The sequence below is a fragment of the Rattus norvegicus genome, chromosome 9, assembly GCF_036323735.1.
Source record: "Rattus norvegicus strain BN/NHsdMcwi chromosome 9, GRCr8, whole genome shotgun sequence".
NCBI lineage: Eukaryota > Metazoa > Chordata > Mammalia > Rodentia > Muridae > Rattus > Rattus norvegicus.
This window is the reverse complement of record NC_086027.1, coordinates 81,108,162-81,127,702: the sequence shown is the minus strand read 5'-3', so window position 1 is coordinate 81,127,702 and position 19,541 is coordinate 81,108,162. Positions and strand designations below refer to the sequence as shown.

Here is a 19,541-nt window from a genome sequence, read left to right as displayed (position 1 = left end):
TTTTCTGAAATGCATGTGAACAAGCCACTCAGGGGCTGTCAGCCTAAGCTTTCTAGAAACTGCTCAGGGAAAAGCAGTTTGGGAAGTGTGGGTATTGTGAAGGTGTGAGTAACGACCAGAAGACCATGGAAAGGGTCTTCTACCCGCAGCAAGGGATGCTGGGTAACGCAAATTGGGGTGGATGAAGGACAGATCCAACTGTCAACTAGAGCACCGGTAGCGTTCCGTGTTTTGAAAGCCAGTTTAGTTAGTTACATAGATGTGAGCAGGAAGCACCGGTGGATGGGGCTTGGGAATTCCACTTCCCACACGTCCATTCACTTGTCTGTTCAATCAGCTAAGGAAGTGTAGTAAGCGTTTGCTATCGGAATCTACTCTCCAAAGTGTGTTGAGTAAACTCATTGCTGAGGTGACTGAAAATATTTAAGGTTTTTTTTTCAGATCCAGGAACTTGAAGATGGGGGAGGAAAACTAGTGCTCTGTTCAAATTAACTCACTGACTTGATAAATATTTATCGAGCACATTGCATGCAAGGCATTGCTTTCTATGGAGAGGATACAGCAGTGAAGAAGTAAAGGGGTTTCTGGATTTCTGGGGCTCCTAGGCAAGTGTGCTAGAGACAGGCAACAAGATAGCACAAATGTCGACTGCAGAGATGGCTCAGCCATCAGCTAAGAGAACAAATTGCTCTTCCTGTGGACCTGAGTTCAATTCCCAGCATCCACATCAGGTGGCTTACAACTTCCTGTAAGCACAGCTCCAGGGGAATCTGACCTCTGGGGACACTTGCATTCACGTGCGTATCCCCACCCTCCATATGCAAAATTAAAATAATAAAAATAAATCTAAGAAAAAGGACAGTACAAATGTAAGACATCAGATGGTAATAAGTACAATATTGAAAAATAAGCGATATAGATAGGTTATAGACCAGAGGTCCAAGGTGAGACTAAGGTCCAAAATGGGACATGATGCTTGAAAAACACTCGAGTGGGAGCAGAGAATGTGGGGCCTGAAATACGCCTGTTAGTTGACATAGTGGGATCCTACCATTTGCCTTTCGTTTTGAACCAGCAGAGGATTGCAAGGTGGCAGGCTACAGATACAACCCAACACATTAGAATATAAGCAACCATTTTGCCTAAGTACTGGGGCTATGAAAGGCAGGAAGTAGCGACAGGATGCTTGTATGGAGTCTAGAGAGCAGTGAGTGATGCTGGAAGAAAAGCTGGCAGCTTGGGTCATGGTGGCAGTGACGTAGAGGATTGATTGGATCCTGATTGTATTTTGAACGTGGTGAAACCACTCTTGTTGATACAGGATGTGAGACTGAAAAAGAGAAATTGATAATGTCTCCAAAGCTAGGGGCCTGAAGGAATGAAAGGGGAACTCTTGCCACTTTACTGAAGTAGAGAAGTCTGTGGGAGAGCAGAGCTGAGAAACAGTTTTGGACATGGAGCTTTGAAATGCCGATTAGACATGTAAGGGTTATTTGCTAGCTGTTTCCAGTTGGGAACTGGGTGGAGATAGAACAATGAATACTTTCTGGCCTCTAACTCTGGTGCTCAGAAGAATCTTCCACACAATGGAAACTTTGTAAAAGTTGTTCACTGTTTGAATGAAGGAGTAGAGAAAACAGCACTGGAGACTGAGTCCCTTAAAGGGACACAAGGTAACCGAAGGTCTTCTAGGAGCCACTGCAGTGCTGTGTCCTGTGAAAACTGACCTGGTGGTGGCCTGCCGCTTGAGTCTGTTCCCCAATGATTCAGATGTTGAGAGCTTGACACTCAGCGTGGTAGTGTTGGGAGGTGGTGGACCTTTAAGAGTCTGTCATGGTTATTTCCGGTTGTCAGCTTGACTATATTTGGAATGAACTACAATCCAGACTTGGAGGACACACCTGTGATTTGGTTCTTGAGACAGGAAGACAACATGCCTTTGATCCGGATTTTGATGCTGGAAGACACAAGCTTTTGATCCCGATCTTCAGGCACGCCTTTAATCTAGGCCATACCTTCTGCTGGAGGCCTCTATAAGGACAGTGGAAGAAGGAAGGATTCCTTTATTCCTTACCTGCTTGTATTCACTTTGCCAGCACATCCACTGGCATCTACTTCTTCGGGATTCTAGCTTATACAGAGGACCAGCTGAGACACCCAGCCTGGTGGGACTGAACAACGACTAGATTCTTGAACTTTCAATTCACAGCTAGCCACTATTGGATTATCTTGTCTGTAGTCTTTAATTCATTTCAATAAATTCATATATATATATATATGTATATGTATATATGTATATATATATATATTTGTGACTCTAGAGAACTCTGACTAATATAGAGTCTAAGGAGAAGTGGTTACTGTTCCTTCTTAGCTCCTGAACAGAAGTTCTTTCTCTTGCCTATGCTCTCATCACTGTGATACCATTTGCCACGAGCCCTTTGCCAGAGTTGTGCCCTTGAGCCTTCAGAACCCGACTTAAATATAATTCCCTTTATCAGGTTACTCAGCCTCAGCTATTTTGTAATAATAGAAAATCAACAGATACACTGTTCATGCCTACTCGCTGCCATTCTAGAATCTGATAGCAATGAAAAGCTGCCCCCTTACGATTTTATTTTACTCATGAACTTTCTGTTGCCTTTATGGGAAGCAGAAGTGAGGGGCTGTAAGTCTGTGAACTTGGTGGTCTGGACTGGAGTTCTCCGAATTTTAATTCTTTCCTCCTTTATTGTTGGTTGAGTTTTTCTCATCCATACCCGAGTTTCACCCCAGGAGAATTCAGTCCTTAGTACCAGCCACTTAACTAAGTCCACTACTTGACATGAGCATCCAGATGTGCAAATACGTGTATGGATAACTTAGGAAGGAGGATGGAGGAAGGGAGAAACCCTTTGCAGAGGTCACAGAAAGACCATCGATCATGCCATGGGTGGTGGGCACAGCGCTCGGATTTTCTGATTTTTTTTTCTGAAGGCAAGAAGAGAAGGCATGCTTATATTGAGTCTTTCCATTTATTTTTAGTGTTGCACATGGTTGTAAACTTTTATTACCTCCTGATAAATTTTGCTCCAAACATTATTTTAGCTGAACTCTGAACTCTTCCTGTTTTCCTTTACATGGAGTTTTCTTCCCAGTAGGATTCTCATGGATAATTTTTCACAATCAGCTCGTTTCCATTTGTTCTATGTGATGTTATCTTGAATAATAAATAGCCATGGGGACTCAAGAAAAGTACATTTCAAAGATAATATTTCATATCTTCTTAGCCATGAAGAAAAGAAAAGCACAAACTTTTTTTTTCTTTTTTTCTTTTTTTCTTTTTTTTCTTTTTTTCGGAGCTGGGGACCGAACCCAGGGCCTTGCGCTTCCTAGGTAAGCGCTCTACCACTGAGCTAAATCCCCAGCCCCTAGAAAAGCACAAACTTTTAAAAGTTTGTTAAACTTGTTTAACCATAGAACTTTTGAGACAGCACTATTTTACATGGGCGCAGGGAAAAAGACTGGTTTATATTTCACTTAACATCATACTCTATTAATTTTCTATTTTATTTGACTTTTTGAGGCAGAGTCTCATGCTGTAGCCAGGGCTGGTCTTGGTCTCAAGGCAAATCTTCCTGCTTCAGCCTCCCAAGTGTTGGGATTACAGCATGAGCCTCTGTTCTCTGAGCATCGATCACTGATTTGTTGTTGTTGGGTTTTTTTGTTTTTGTTTTTGTTTTGTTTTGTTTTTTTGTGGTCGTGTTTGCCCTCCTTTCCCCAGGTTCTTCTAAACCATTGGTTCTCAACCTGTGGGTTGTGAAACTTGGGGGGTGGGACGGCCCTTTCACAGAGGTCTCCTGAGACCATAGAAAAACACAGATATTTATACTATAATTCATAACAGTTGCAGAATTACTGAAGTAACAACAAGCATAATTTTATGGTTGGGGTCACCACACATGAGGAACTGTATTAACGAGTCTCAGCATTAGGAAGTGCGAGAGCCACTGCTCTAATCTCTTGGCAGCTCGGGAGAGCAGTAAAATAATCTGGGGAAGGTAGGACCAGTGGGTAGCAGGTCTCTAGCAGTAGAGATTTGTCAGAGCAGATTCCAAACATCTACTGTGCACAGGGATCACACTGAAGCTCGTTGAAGCCATGGATGTCGGGCACATCCTTGAAGGGTCCTGATCCAGGCAGACTGGGTCTTGAGAACTGGAATTTCTATTTTTTTCGATATGTAATTATTACATATGCCTGTGCTTGCACATAGCTCAATTTTCTTTCTTTTACTAGGATTTGTTTAGATTCCAACCATCTCCCACAGCTGATATTTCATGTAACTTTCATCATCTGATCATCAATTTTGAATGCTTTTTATTAATTCCATTTATCTTGCATGATTTCGTCCTTGTATATAATGCATTCTGGTAGCTCTCACTCCCACCCTCTCTCATCTCTACCTCTCTTTCCCTTACTAATCTCCTTCTCACATTCATGACTTTGCTTCACTTTGTCCTGCGTTTGACCCTGGCCATTTATATAGCACAGGATTGGAACTGTCTATTGCAGCCTGGTGATTGTGCCAGTGGACACACACCAGAAAACCAATGGCTTCCTCTCTCCCTGAGTCCATCATATAGTTTACTGATGAACTATTAGTTCATCAGTAAACTATATGGTCCTCTCTGCCATTTCCCCGTTTGCAACTGACTGTTGAGAAGGTCTGCCCTGGGCTGGCCAAGCAAAAGCAGCCAGAAACGCTGTGAGTTCACAATGGCATTGGTTGTGTGATTTCTAGAGAACAGGCTTTCACTGCCCATCTCTCATCTTTCACCTAGTAAAAATTTTCTAAACCCTCTTCTGTATTGTTTCCCGAGCCTTAGAAGGGGATGGCATAAGTGACTTCCTTAGGAACGAGTCCTCATCTATCACCCTCTCTCTGTGTCTTAGGCAGCCATGAGTCTCCACATTCACTGCTGTTTACTCTAAGAGAGGCTTCTTTGACTAGCACTACTAGTCACCCTTCTGTAAAGATGGACACATAAATATTTAGAAGGCAGTTTGATATTGTGTGTATTTAGCTAGGCATCAGTAACTGTTTCCATCATGGAGTCCATGACCTCCCAAGGCATAGGTTTGGGCCTGGCTTATAGCACCAGTTATGGCTTCCCTTCTGTGGAGTAGGCTTCAAATCCAATCAGGGTGGTTGGGTATCTCCATAATAGTCAGGCCATGACTGCATCTTTGTGACCTGTCACTTTTACCTGTAACTGTGTGTGTGTATGTGTATGTGTGTGCACATGCACAAGTGTGTTGTGTATTAATTGGTTGATGGCCATTACCTACAACTAAGGCTGCGTTTGTGACATAGGTCTGTCCTCACAGGGCACCTCTAGGGTAAAGGTGGTGAGGGTGGTGGGGAACTGATTTGGAAGGCCAGAGCTACCAATAGGGACCCCGTGTATAGTGGGTTGGAGTACTTCAGAAGAAGCTGGTTGGCTATTGGTCTAGAGGCTTTGGGAGGAAAGATCTAGGTGCTCATAGCTTACAGAGAGGAAGGGGTGGGTGGCTCCAGCTGAGTGACAGACAGGGAAGGCAGAGCTGCTGTGAGGAGGATCTAATCACTCACTTACCTGTTGAGGTCTGACCCATTGCTATGCATTATAATGCTAAAAACTGGCCCTGGTTGCCTTGGGAACACACAAGAATCCTCACATACACCAAATGATGCTACGTGACCTTGCTTCTTATTTTAAAACTATTGGTTATATAAAGATGCCCACAGCCTATAGCTGGGCAGAAGACAGGTAGGTGAGGTTTTGGTTCCCAGGTTTGGAGTCTGAGAAGGACCATGAGAGGGAGAAGAGAAATGCTATGGATTAAAGGATCGTGAGAACTGGACATGGGGGTTGGCCATTTGGAATAAGAGCGGCCCAGGTGAATTATGGCAAGTCATATCTCCAGGGGTTTGGAAGGGAAATAGACAAAGTAGCCATAGAGGGTAGATATCTGCCCAGCTCTAATGCTTTCAAGGCTATCATAAATATAAAGGTTCTGTGTATTTATCTGAGGACTGATAGAACAAGATGGGGTAGAAACCCCCAATTGAGATTGCATATTTATTACAACACTCGCCAGAAGGTTACCATTTCAATATATTAATTGGATGTTTTCAACTGAATTCCTGTTCAGGATTTGACTTTAACTTGGTAACTTTAACTGGAGTCTCGTTGTTAGCTTTCTAACTCGTTGTCCAGCCTTCTGCTACAATTTCAATTTTTTGTGCTTAAGCCCTTTCTTGATAGTCTCCTGTATTTGAATCTCCTGTATCTGACCCTTATTATATTTCTCCTGCCTCCCTCCACCCCAAGTCCTAATTGTGGGTCTTAGAGCCAGATACCCAACTCCTGTACTACTTGTAGCAGCTGTCACCAGAACTGCCTGGAAGTTTCTGAAACCTCACTTCCAGTCAGCTTCCTGCCAGGTCTTGTACTGTCTTTGACTCCTGGCAGGCCCTGCTCTTCCAGACAAGGAGGCTTTGCCCAGCTAGATTCTAGGCTTCTAAGGCAAGAGCAAAAGAGATGGAACAGGAAAAAATAATCCCTTCTCTCTCTCTGTCCTTCTCTCTGTGTCTCTCTCTGCCTCTCTCTCTCTGTCTGCCCCCCCTTCTCCCTCCCCCTCCCTCCCTCCCTCCCTCCCTCCCCCTCCTCTTAAAAATTCCAGTTGAAATTTTTGATCTTAAAGCTGGGAGTCTGAAGATGTGTGGATCTGTCACCAGCCAGCATATCATGGAAAGAATAAGGACAATGACAGTGGATTTTCTGGGCAACCTATTTAGTTCAACCTATTAAAAGTTGAACCTCCTGGGGTCAATATAAAAACTAAGGAAAGGAGAATATGATACTCAGTTCATTTTGACAGTGTTGGGTGAATAAAAGGAAAATTGGCTTCAAATAATAGTACCAATGAGTGGTTAGTGCAGCTCACATATGCAAAAAAAAAAGTTGGGATGCATGTGTAAGTATCCATGGAGATCTCTACACAGCATTCAGTGTAAGTGCTTGTTAGGGATATTACTGCCAACACTAGGATTGATCCCCTCTTATCTCCTTGCTTGAATAATATTGAACAAACAGGAAATCAGCCTAGGAGTAAGGTAGTTTTCTGCTGTTATGTAGACACTGTGCCTGACACCAGGCATGGTGACATATGCCTGTAATCTTAGCACTTGGGGGAACGTGAGATCAGAGGATTTAGGCACTGGAGGCGAACTTAGAACACACAGTGAGACCCCATCTCAAAGGAACAAAATGGCGAAACGGCTGAAGAAGGTCTTGAGTTTGAAGCACCATGAAAGAAATCCCACATTATCCCATCTCAATCACCTGCTTCCTTACATACCGAGTTGCATATTTAAAGTTTTGCATTTGTCTTTTGTTGCTTTATGACTGTGGTATACACGTCCCGGATAGTCCTTCCTCATGTTTTGGTGGCTGGCTTCTCAGAGAGACGCCTGGCCAACTTTGACTAAAGTCATTTCCTTCCCACTGTTCTCTCTCTCTCAGCTCCCGTGGGTATTTCTCAGGGCCCTCAGCGCAGCATTAGCCGTTTGCTGGTACAACTCCTACAGGCGTGCATACAACGTCCGCTGGGACCCCATGTGCCCTGGCCATCCTATATCCCTGACAGGAAGCTCAGCGATGACACATTTTCAGATGCTTGCCAGGTATTTATGGATTGGAGCAATGAAAATTGCAGCACACATCTGTCACATGTGTGGAAGTAAAAAAAAAATCAAATTATAATAAATGTTTATCATAAAAGTTACAGAAAGTATCAGTTTGTGGCCATAGGTATTTATAGACATCCCATTATTTAACTGTGTGTGTGTGTGTGTGTGTGTGTGTGTGTGTGTGTGCGCGCGCGCACATTGATTTTATTGTAATAATGCAACTTGTACACTTCCACATTTAAAATGAGCATCTTTTTCCTTACAGTGAAAACCAAAAGAAGAGAAAAGAAAAAAAAGGAAAAGAAGAAAAAGAAAAAGATAAAAGTTACAACAGAGAACACCAACTCCAAATAAAACCCTACAGGTTCTACTGATTCTCCCAGGGCTCAAGTCAGAGAGAATTTTAAGTGTCACCTTAAACTGCAAGGACGTCTGTTAAACATCACAATTAAACCACATTGTCAGATGCCCACCCACCCCCCACACACACCTCAGGCCCACCCTTGCTCACCTTCTATACCCTCCCTTTTCTTCTTCTTTTTATTAAACAAGAGGAAGTAGACAGATCCATGTTGGTAAATGCTAATGGTCTGTATTCACAGAGACACAGTGTAATCTCTGAGCCCAATAAACAGAGAAAAGGAAAAAGGTAGAAATCTGTGTACTACTACACAGGGGCCTGGCACCCTCCAGCCTCCAGCAGAGCCAAGGGAACTGGAGGGCTTTTCTTCTTGCCTACAGAGCATGGTGGTGGTGTTGAATCCAGTTTTTGAGACAAGGAAGGATTAAAAATGAATTTAGAATAGAAATGTGAGATTCTTTTTCTGTTGTATTTTGCTCAAGACATTTTCCCCCAAATTAGTTGAGAACCATGATGTTGAGACCTCAAAAACAGGGCAACTGAGCCCAGAGGGACAGGGAGGAAAGGATTGCAACTCCCTTTCAGGGACTGGAGAAAATTAAAAAAATAAAAGGAAAATGAAAAAGAAAAAGATTGGATCCGTCGGTCCTCTGTGCTAGTCATCCTTGTCTTCATCCGTCTGTCCTTCCTCACCTTCATCCTCCTCCTCCTCACCTTCAGCCTCATCTTCATCAATATCTTCCAACCCTCTTCATCATCATCATCCTCTGCCTTTCCCTCTTCATCGTCCATATTGGGCACCAAATAATACTGCAAGGGATTTGGCCAAATATCATCTTTGATGACCTCTCCTAAGTCATCAGCACTTGCGTTGGAATGGTCAGGAAACCAGGGAAAGAAGCTCTCTGGCTTTCGTGCTGCCTCTTCCTGCTGGCCTTATTCTGCATTTGACTTGAGTGTTTTGTCAAATCCCTTCCAGATTTCCGTTCTATTTCAGTGGACTCTGAAGACGGGTCACCACTCTCATTCAGATGAAATTCTTTGGAGAGTACTTTATTTTCAAAGTAAGGATTTTCATCAAAATAAAAATCTATTCTGTAACCTGATTAATGTCTTCAAATTCTGTCACTTCAACTCTGGTCAAATAAAGCAGGGCTTCCTTGTCTTCCTCCCCAAGCAGTGCAGACACCTACGGATGGTTGACAAATGTTGTTACCCAAAAATTTGTGATTTTGGCCATCAATTCTGACCTCTTCTGAAAAAATGGTTGGCGGAGCTTGTTATATTTTTGTTCTACTTTCAAAATTTCCTCACTGGCTTGTTCATTAACTGTCTGTTTCATTTTGAACTTCAGCAATATGTCACTTGCTTCTTGTAGGGAGCCGTATTGGATTTGGGCCTGGCCGCTTTTTGACTGCATGGCTCAAAGTGGCTAGGTGACTCTGGGCTGTTTGGCCACAGATATTCACCCCTAAGATGACTGCCATAAGTCTTAAGATTGTTGGACAAAAGCCTCTCCCATGAATTTACGGCACGGGAAGATAACATTCAAGGGATGCCTCAGCTCGAGCCGATACCAGTTATCTCCTGAGTCAACACCCGGTGTCTCCACCGCCTGACCTCTTTGCCTCCTGCTATCACTGCCTATACCCTCGCCCCTCCATCCTTCATGTTTCACAAAGGACACTCCCCCTACCTGAAAGCCTTAAAAGCTGTAACGTTCACCCCAATAAATGAGACCTTGACAACAGAACTTCTGCCTGGTCTCCTTCTTCTCTTCACCCCCATTTGGCCCACAGGTAGAAAGCCTCTTCGGGACCCTGAATAACTGGGTTCCCCGCTGGCGGGGACAGCTTCTTGCTGTTCTTTTTCTCCCTTTGGCAGGCCAGGAGAGACCGATTTATCCTCCAGCTTCAGGGCAGCAGTGGGTCTGGGTTTCTTGGGCTGAGGCAGGATCCCAGATTGCTGCTTGTGGGCCACGGCTCGAGGGAGGTGGCCAGGAGACAGAGGCCAGAGCCCCATTGTTCACAGTAGGAGGAAACTCCCATGAACTCCTGACATATTCTTTTACTTAGTTTTGTACTGAATAAAGTCCTTGAAGGATCAATTGAGGTGCCTTTTTGTGTCTCTTCCCACGTTATGATATACTGCAGTCAAACTATGTTTTAAATGAAGGACAATGTGTGCAAAGGGGATATGATGAATTGTGGGTGGGGGTCCCTGTGAGGGAAGACTTTCTTTGTAAATTGGATATGGGGCAAAGAAGTAAAATAGCATTTGAGATAGGATGTGATCTGAAGGCAACTCTAATGATGCTCTGGGGCTCTCGGTAACTAATTGCAAATTAGGTTCCTTGATGGTGGGGGACACCGAGAGGCCCTTTAGACTTGGTGTGTCTGCAAGACTCTCCACAGAGAAGCCAGGATTTAACTGTACTCTGAGGATGAGCAGGATTTTGGTGAAGTCAATGTAATTTACTGTTGACCGTTTGACATTGATGGGAGCTCTGTCTCCACAACATATTGACTTGTTTCCAAAATGGAAACCATTAGAAGTCCACACATTTCCAAGCTGGGCATGTACCATAGCATTTTAATTGATAATGTTATTAAATCAAGGAGTAGAATGAGGCAGAGAAGTCCGCTTTGATGAGTGAATGTTTGAGCAACTCTATGGTTTGTTCCCCCTATGGTTTTGTGAGGGGATTGGTCCACAGAACTTTGCATGATAAAAAGACGCGTTTGCTGTATTTTAATCTCAGGGGGTCAGGGGGAAAAGGTATTGTCAGAACATGATCTATGAATGAAGCTGTGTGAGGAGATTTTGGAGACTTTGCAAGAAAACAAGAGTCTTGTAATCTCTGCTTCTCCACCACACAGAATTGTTCTTGGAATGTAGTTTTGTGTTCATCCCAGGTGTAGCAGACAGCGTGAGTTCACTTCAGCTCTTGGTATTCACATACTTCTATGGAAAATATATTTTTGCCATGTGAGGTTTGTCCCTGTGATTGAACATGTGATTCTTCTCAACCCTCAGGGTATAATTTTCCCAATGCTCTGAATAAAGATGGCAATTTCATGAGACTTTGGTCTACCTCATTTTTAGGACCCTCCTCTCTCAGGTTCATGCTGCCAATTAGAGCAGTAAACAGGTATTGCTTTGAGCTCTGATAATTCTACCTCTTTATGCTATTCAAATCTGAAAAGTTTAAACTTTTAGGTCTGTTTGTGACAGACGCTTAAAAATAAAACCCTCTGAATACTAACAGGTCCCATTTCTTAGGTCACGGTTTCTGTGAACACAGAGGAGAAATCCTGCTTCTAAAATTTCACAGGATTGAGGGAGCCATTTCTCTGTCAGACTTTTAAGAACTAAATCAGATTGCTACAGTATTTTAGTAAGCTGAAAAGACAAAGGGCATCACAGTTCCAACTTACATTGTAAAATTATGTCTAAAATTAATGTCAAGGTAAAAATTACACTGACAAGCCAAGGATCTGATGTTTCTCCACTCACACATGTTTGTGGGATGTACAATGAGGAAATAGTGTGACTAGAGACCGTTATGCTGAGGAACATGGCGGTGTGCAGGCAGACATGGTGCTTAGAGGAGGAGCTGAAAGTTCCACATCTGGATCTGCAGGCAGCAGAAAGGAACTGTGAGCCAGTAGACAGACCAGCTTCTGAGACCTCAAATTCCCTCCCTCACACACACAGTGGCACACCTCCTCCTACAAAGCCACACCTTCTAAAAGCGCTACTTCCGGGGACCTCTGGGGCCATTTTTATTCAAAACACCACTAAGACCCTTCCTTCGCTTGAGGTAGTTTAAGGTGGTAATGTGGTATCCCTTCAGGCTTCGGGTTAGGACTTAAACAAATCCCGGTTGGGTGGGCTGTGCATCGAAGCAGAGATTTCTCGTTTTGAATCTATGAGGGGCTTTTGTGATGGCACTGGTCCTCTCTGCTGAGCATTTTTTTTTTTTTTAAACCAGAACAGTTCTCTAGGCATTACTTATGGTCAAATCAATGGTTTTTCCAGCAAGGGCTCATTAATCAGTTGCTAAGCCACCACAAATTACAAGGGAGAAGGAAAACATCTCAGCAGAGAGGCAAAAGGTAAGGGGCTTATTTGCTAAGCCTAGATGAATAGCGCACTGAATTGAGAACATATATTCATAAAGAACATGTCAGAAATGTGCTTCATGGAGACCCCGGGTTGTACCAGACCATGTTTTGATTTAGGGAGGAGCTAATTTAACTTATCTGTGGGAAGGAAGAGTGTGATTCATTCATTCATGAAACCAATATGAACTTCCACAGCTCTCAAATCCTCAGGCAAACTAAAGAGTGTCTTGTATTATTTTCTCAGTAGGGCTCTGTTTAGAATAAGATTAAGCTATTTCCCTGATGGCTAAAAACCAGTCATTGAGTATTATCCAAACAAGGAAGCACACGTAGTTGCCTCGACTTCAATCTATTACATCTATATTTTCTTAGGAAGCTAACTCATAGTTAGACCTAGTCATCATTCAAAGAAAAATTCCTAGGTAAATAAGGCTAGCGATGATTACCCACCTAATAACAAGTGTTTTTCTAGGGCTTTCAGAGTCCTGTTCATGAGAAAGCTTCATATATTAAATTTTAATGACATAATACAGCTGATTTTTGTTAAGAATTCCCTATTATTCTGGCTAAGTGTTCTAATTCCTGTTTCTTTTAGTCTTCTAATTTTTTCCTAACATCGTGCATTTATTTAAAAAAGAAAACAGTGGGTATTGTTCTGTCTTAGCATGTGTACTCTCTCTCTCTCTCTCTCTCTCTCTCTCTCTCACACACACACACACACACACACACACACACACACACACACACACGCACACACACGCACAGTTATCTAGAAAGTCTCTCAGCAAAGGATGTTTCGAAGTAGCAGTCAGGAAGAGAAGCCAAATTAAGTTCAAAAGCATCATTTTAACTGGTGTACCCAATTTTGTTTTTTGTTTCTTTAAATGAAAGGTGAACTTTAAATAATTTTAATTTTTGTCCTATGTATGTGGGCACACGTGTGGAGGTCAGAGGACAGCGTTTTTGGTCTCTCCTTCCAGCTTCACATGAGTTTTGGAGACAGAATCAAATCTCCACGATTGCTTAGCAAATGTCTCTACCCACTGGGCCGTCTTTCAAACCCAGGTGTTCCTAATTTTTAGGGGAAAAAATGAGATACATTAATACATTCTCTTTTAATTTTAATTTTCAAAGTACTTTTATAGTGAATAAAGAAAATAAAGTGATCTTTTGGGATTAAAAAAGCATGAGGGTATGTCATTATATTAAAAATGTCAACATGGACTATCATTTCACATTCCTTTGTGGTTTTGGAAGCCACAAGTCATGAATTTATTTGACTTTCCCCTGGAAAGTTAACTTCGAGCATGTTTAGAGCTGATATATCTCAGGGCTGTTCTACTATATATATATATATTATATATATATATAATATATATTATATATATATATTTATAATATATATTATTATAAAATTATATATATATGTATATGTATATGTATATCTATATGGCAAGGTCCTCCATCTTAGAACAAGGAACAATTCCTCTTGTGGAAGAGAAGTGGGCAGGTAACTGTACTCCAGCCTGTTTGTGTAAATACCATGCCATCTTCCTTATTTGATGAACACATCTTTACACACAGTCTGCCTCTGGGGACAAGCATTTGGGAACCATGTGAAGTCAAGCATCCTTTTCCTGCCTTGTTTGGGGTGGGGCAGCAGACAGGTAGTAGGTGTTAGGATCACTTTGTACCATGCCTCTAGGCCGGCTGCAATTCAGATAGCTTGCACAGTCCTGTTATAACAGAAACACAGGTTCTCCCCTGTTCTCCAGGGCACTGGGTTTTCCTGTCCGCCATATTGTTTTCAGATGTTTGTTAGCTCTTAGCTGACCATTTTCTTTCACTGATAAACTTGAAGGAAATTGTAGTGGCTGTTCGTAGACGGCCAGAAGTGTCCCCTCAAAGCTCTAGATAACAAAAAAGGATTATTTATTTTTAAAACCGTGAGACTAATATTTATAATCATGAGTAGTTGCATCAGTCAGAGCCAAGTGGCCACTGCTAATGTATCAAGTTACTTCCAAAGCTTTTATGAACGAGAGGGACAGTTTTCCTTTGTTGTACTGTTAGCAGGCTAGATTAATTTAAATTAATTAAGCACAAACAGAAAACCAGAGCTAAGCCCAGATGCTTACAGCTCTTCTGTGAAACTGGAACAAATTTGCAGACTCAGTAAGAATAAAGCTAAAGGCAGAGAAACTCAAATTAACAACATTAGTTTGAGGTGGCAGATGGTTTGCTGAAATTCAGTCGCCGAGTGCCGTTCAAACACGTTACTGGTTGCCACTGTGTAGGTGCCAGCACTCAGCTCACCTTTGCCCTTGCACCAGGCAACGGAGTGGTCCCAGCTCTTCTGCCTGACCAACGGAACTATAAGGAAACTTTGTAACTGAACCTCATTTGCTTTCATTTGGTATTTTTTCCCTAAACCTACTTCTGTCTCTCTCTGCTTCCCTTCTCTGTATAACTTGTATTTATTATGCCTTGACAATTTAGTATAACATATATGCAATGTTTTCCAGCTCCTTCCTCACACGGATCACTGTACACCCTCTAACACGTCTTCCTCTTACTTTCCTGTTGTCTTATTTGGGGAATTCACTGAGTCTTCTATTAGTGCTATGTACTTGATGCAAGCACAGGCATTTCAAAACTCACGAAAAAGTCATTTTCTTTTTCTCTCACCTGATGCCTGGTCCTAGAAGAACTGGATCCATCTTTCTTTCTTCTGCTTCACCTTTATATGTGACAGTCCAAGGTGTTTTGTTATAGTTGCAGGAATAGACCAAAAAGAGAAAGAGGTATGGGAGAAAGTTATGGTTTTCCATTTATCCTTGGGTATATGTTTGGATGCACAAGTGGGGAAAATGACATTCTAAAAGACAGAATAATATATAATATATATGTGTGTGTGTGTGTGTGTGTGTGTGTGTGTGTGTGTGTGTGTATGTATGTATGTATAAAATAAACTTTAAGAAAGATGATGCCCTCTTGCCCCTTAGCATAGAATGGATTACTGGGAACATGAGGCAGGGTTGCTGTGATACCTAAACAAAAAGGGAGGCAAAAAATCCTCCCTCCCCCTCTCTCCTCCCTTCCCTCCCCCTCTCTCCTCCCTTCCCTCCCCCTCTCTCCTCCCTTCCCTCCCCCTCTCCCTCCCTCTCTCCCTTCCCCTTCCCTCCCCTCTTTCCCTCTCTCTCTCTTTAAGGAAGATAGAGCTGAATGGGCATCCCTGAATTAGCAGCTTGGTTAGCAATGTGATTTCTCATTTCCCTAAATTGTAGCTCTTCAGAGTAGCCAGTGTGTGACAAGCGTGTTCCTTATCTGTGACAAGAAGCTGGTGTGAGAAACATTGTCAACACCTTAATTCTTGAAGCTTCCTATGAAAAATGTCTGTGCATCTACACCAGGTACCTGATGAAGCTGGGTTGTACTGTGTCATATTCTGCCATTTCCCTTAGGTTATTGTGGGCGGGAACAGATAATTGGTAGTTTCAATCAGTTTATAGACAACCCTTTGAGTATTGATATTGGCTGAAACTCTTGTTTTCTCCATTTGTTGTTCAATTTCTCAATGTAGAAAAAAAACCCCTCAGTATTCTACACACCTATTATTTGTGAAATCAAAATGTCTTTCTTTGTAGGAATCTGCACAATTTTCTGTAGTAATATATTTTTTTCTTGTGAAAATTTGTACTGTTAATTCTGAGATTGGCTGGAAGAAAAAAGCAATTTCACCATTATGGGCCAAATTTAAAGCAAGCTTTATTAAATATTAAATACTGACCAAGAGATGGGCTTTTGGACTAAGCCATGTGCATTAGGGGCTTATAAGGACAAACCTACAGGCCACCGTACTTTCCCATGAGGCTTTGTTGTTTTTCCAAGAACTACAGCTCCCAGCATTCCAGGAAGCTACCTAGTCTTTGGACTGGTGGGGCTTACAGGTTAATTCTGGGTGTTAGGATGCCTATGTCAAAGTTAATTGTGCCATTCTATATGACTGGATATTTAATATAAATAGAATCACTGAATATTTAATATTTAAGAGGACATGTCTTTAGAAACATTTTTGTAGCTGTCTCTCAAAGGAGAATTTCTTCTTTTTTAAAAAGTTATACATAAAGAAATGAAATGACACAAAGAAAGATAAGTATGACTTAAGAGGGCAGCACATCCATATGATTCAGTGCATATAGAAAGACTTAAAAACTCATGATGACAAATTAAAGCAACGGAGAACCAATGATTTCCGTAAGGCATCCTTGAGATATCTGGTTATTTTTCTTGGATTGTAACCCAAGTTCAGTTAACTTTACTCAAACCGACTTGAATCATTTTGTATTTTAATGACTCTATTAGCATCTTTGTTCCTCGGACACAGTGGCCTAAGACCTCAGCCATCAATATTTCCCGAAGGGACTAGAAATCAGTAATAGGTAGGCCAAAACATTTTAGACATTAAAACAATTTATACCTCTCAAAACTCAACCCTAGCAAACAAACTCTCACTCTCTAGGGTCAGAGAGCAGTTATTTATTTATTCACTCATTCTTTTTTTTTTTTTTTTTTTTTTTTTTTGCTAGGAAATGAGCCTAGAGCCCCACACATGCAAAGCAAATGCTCTACTAAGGAGCTGCCCCCGACAGAGAAGCTGTTTAATTTAATTTCCCCTGAATCACAAAGATAATGAGAGAGAAAGAAATGAAGAAAGGAAGAAAGAGAGAAAGGAAGGAAGGAAGGAAGGAAGAAAGAAATAAGGGAAGAAAGAAAGAAAGAAAGTAAGTTAGTTTGTAAAGCCCCATCTTCTGCCGTGGAAACAAATTGGCAAGAGGGACCTCAGTGGCCGTGGAGTGTCATCCTCACTGTCCTGGGGCTGACTGCCTTTCTGTAGTCTTGTGGCCATTTTGCTCAGCAATACCGTTCCTTCCTGCTTTTCTTGTTTGAAACATAATTTTATCCAGTTATTTTTATCCATAATTTCATGCAGTTGATAAAGGAGACTTTTCCAGGTCAGCTCCTTGTTCCCACACAATTCTAGCTGCCAGAAGCTCCCAGATCTCATCAGCAGGCTCGGAAGTACAGGAGAGGGTCAGTTTCACTTCTGGGATGTCTGTCTCCTGCCTGAGCTTTCCACTTTCCAGCTTTTTTTGAGGCTACTTGACTAACAATGATATATGATTTTCTGATTATTTTAGATCTGCAGTTGATAGTTCTATCTATCTATCTATCTATCTATCTATCTATCTATCTATCTATCTACCTACTATTATCTGTCTGTCTGCCTGCCTGCCTGCCTGCTTGCCTGCCTGTCTTAGTCAGGATTCCTACTCCTGCACAAACATCATGACCAAGAAGCAAGTTGGGGAGGAAAGGGTTTATTCAGCTTACACTTCCACATTGCTGGTTCATCCCCAAAGGAAGTCAGGACTGGAACTCAAGCAGGAGCTGATGCAGAGGCCATGGAGGTATATTACTTACTGGCTTGCTTCCCCTGGCTTGCTCAGCTTGCTTTCTTATAGAACCCAAGACCACCAGCCTGGGGACAGCACCACCCACAGTGGGCTGGGTCCTCCCACCTTCATCAGTAGTTGAGAAAATGCCTTACAGCTGGGTCTAATGAAGGCATTTCCACAACTGAGTCTCCTTTCTCTGTGATAACTCCAGCTGTGTCAAGTTGACACACAAAACTAGCCAGTACACTATCTAATATATTGAGATAAGAATCTTACGTAACCCTGGCTCTCTTGGAACTTGAAAAGGTCCTTCTGTCTCTGTCTCCTGATTGCTGGAATTAAAGTTATGATCCACCATTGACTGCTTGTGGTTAATACTTTTTGTTGTTTTGAGACAGGCTCTCACTATATAGTTCTGACTGGCCAGGAACTTGACTATGTAGACCAGGTTGGGTTTGAACTCACAGAGACCCTCCTGCTTCTGCTTCTCAGGTGCCAGAATTAACAGGGTGTGCCACCACTCCTGTCAGTTAATACTTCTGAAAATGTTTGAAGAAAGCAGTTTTTGGTGACCTCTTAATGTAGTTTCTTCATGTGTTTAGAACTGAAAATTCGCCTTTCTTTAGTATTTATATATGCTAGTCTCTGTTCAGTTGTACGAACGGGTATGTCTGTGATCTGCAGTTGTCACTTTTAGTCATTCTCTGGGCTTGTTAATTTATAACTCTGGCTCCTGAGAAACTACTGTTAATGAAAATTTTGAAATCCCTCAAAGAGCTAATGAAATGTTCAGCTCTAAATTCACCTCCAAAAAAGGGGTGGGAATGAGCTTTTGGATGAAATATTCAGTGTCCTCAGATGCCCTGAGGAGAAGGGCGATCCATTGCCAGCTGCCCCTTGTACTTGTGGCCTCTTTGTCTTGTCTGTCCTGGGAATGGGTGGAGAGTTAGTGTGGGTGTGGTCTAGGCAGTGATCGGGCATCAGGGAAACTGGGCTCCAGCTGGGACCCTCTGCTTTACACAGCGGAGCTGCTGCCTAGCTATCTCTTGCAGGACAAAACTGGTCTTCTTTGCAGTCCCTGGCGTGGTGTGAAGCCTCTCTCCCTTCCTAAGGCCAATTATTTGAAATGATCAAGAGCTCTTTACGTACAGACAGGTTGAGTTCCAATGGTTTGTTTCAGAGACAATTGTTTTGAACTTGAAAACAATTTTTCCCTGTAGTAGGAGCAGTAAAAGAAAGAAAATGCTCATAGAAATCTCTTTGAGTTCCAGTTTAGATGTTCTAATGTACGTCTGCAAAAGAAAGCAGCAGAATAGCCGACTTCTGATTTGGAAGCAAGGATAGCCTTCACAGCTGAAAACCAAACAAGTAAGTTAATTATGAAACATGGCTTTTACAATGACCCTTTTAATTAGATACACAGGAGATGCTCAACTCAGTAGTGCACAACTATTCAGAAGGCTGAGGTGGGTAGATAATATTTGAGTTCAGGAGTTTGAGACCAGTCTGGAAAACAGCAAACCTTTGTTATAAGAAAAAATAAAAAGGCCTGGAGAGAGAGAGAGGCAGAGAAAGAGAGAGAGAGGGAGGGAGAGGTGGGAGGGAGAGAGAGGGAGAGAGAGAGACAGAGACAGAGAGAAGAGAGAGGAGAACACTCAATGGTTAGAGGCAGTGGCTCAGAATCCTCTGTAATTCCAGTCCCAGGGAATCTGATGCTCTGTTCTTGGTATGTTATGTACAAACATAAATTAGAAAAAAATACCTGTCCATATAAAATAAAGGGGAAAAAGTTGGAGTGGAAGTTAAGAGACATGTAGATTATTGAGGGGGAAATTCTTGGGGCATTTAGAAGTAAAGAAAGTTTTACTTTATTATGA

The 19,541-nt window shown here is 42.1% G+C and overlaps 1 long non-coding RNA gene and 1 pseudogene across 1 annotated transcript; one reads left to right on the top strand and one right to left on the bottom strand.

Annotated features, from left to right (window-relative positions):
- The first annotated feature begins 5,396 nt into the window (after positions 1–5,396).
- Positions 5,397–9,831, top strand: LOC134480590 (uncharacterized). Its single transcript, XR_010055022.1, has 3 exons — positions 5,397–5,922; positions 7,551–7,711; positions 7,983–9,831. It is a non-coding gene; the product is annotated as an uncharacterized LOC134480590 (long non-coding RNA).
- Positions 8,007–19,541, bottom strand: part of LOC102554970 (uncharacterized) — a 20,885-nt pseudogene continuing 9,350 nt past the window's right edge.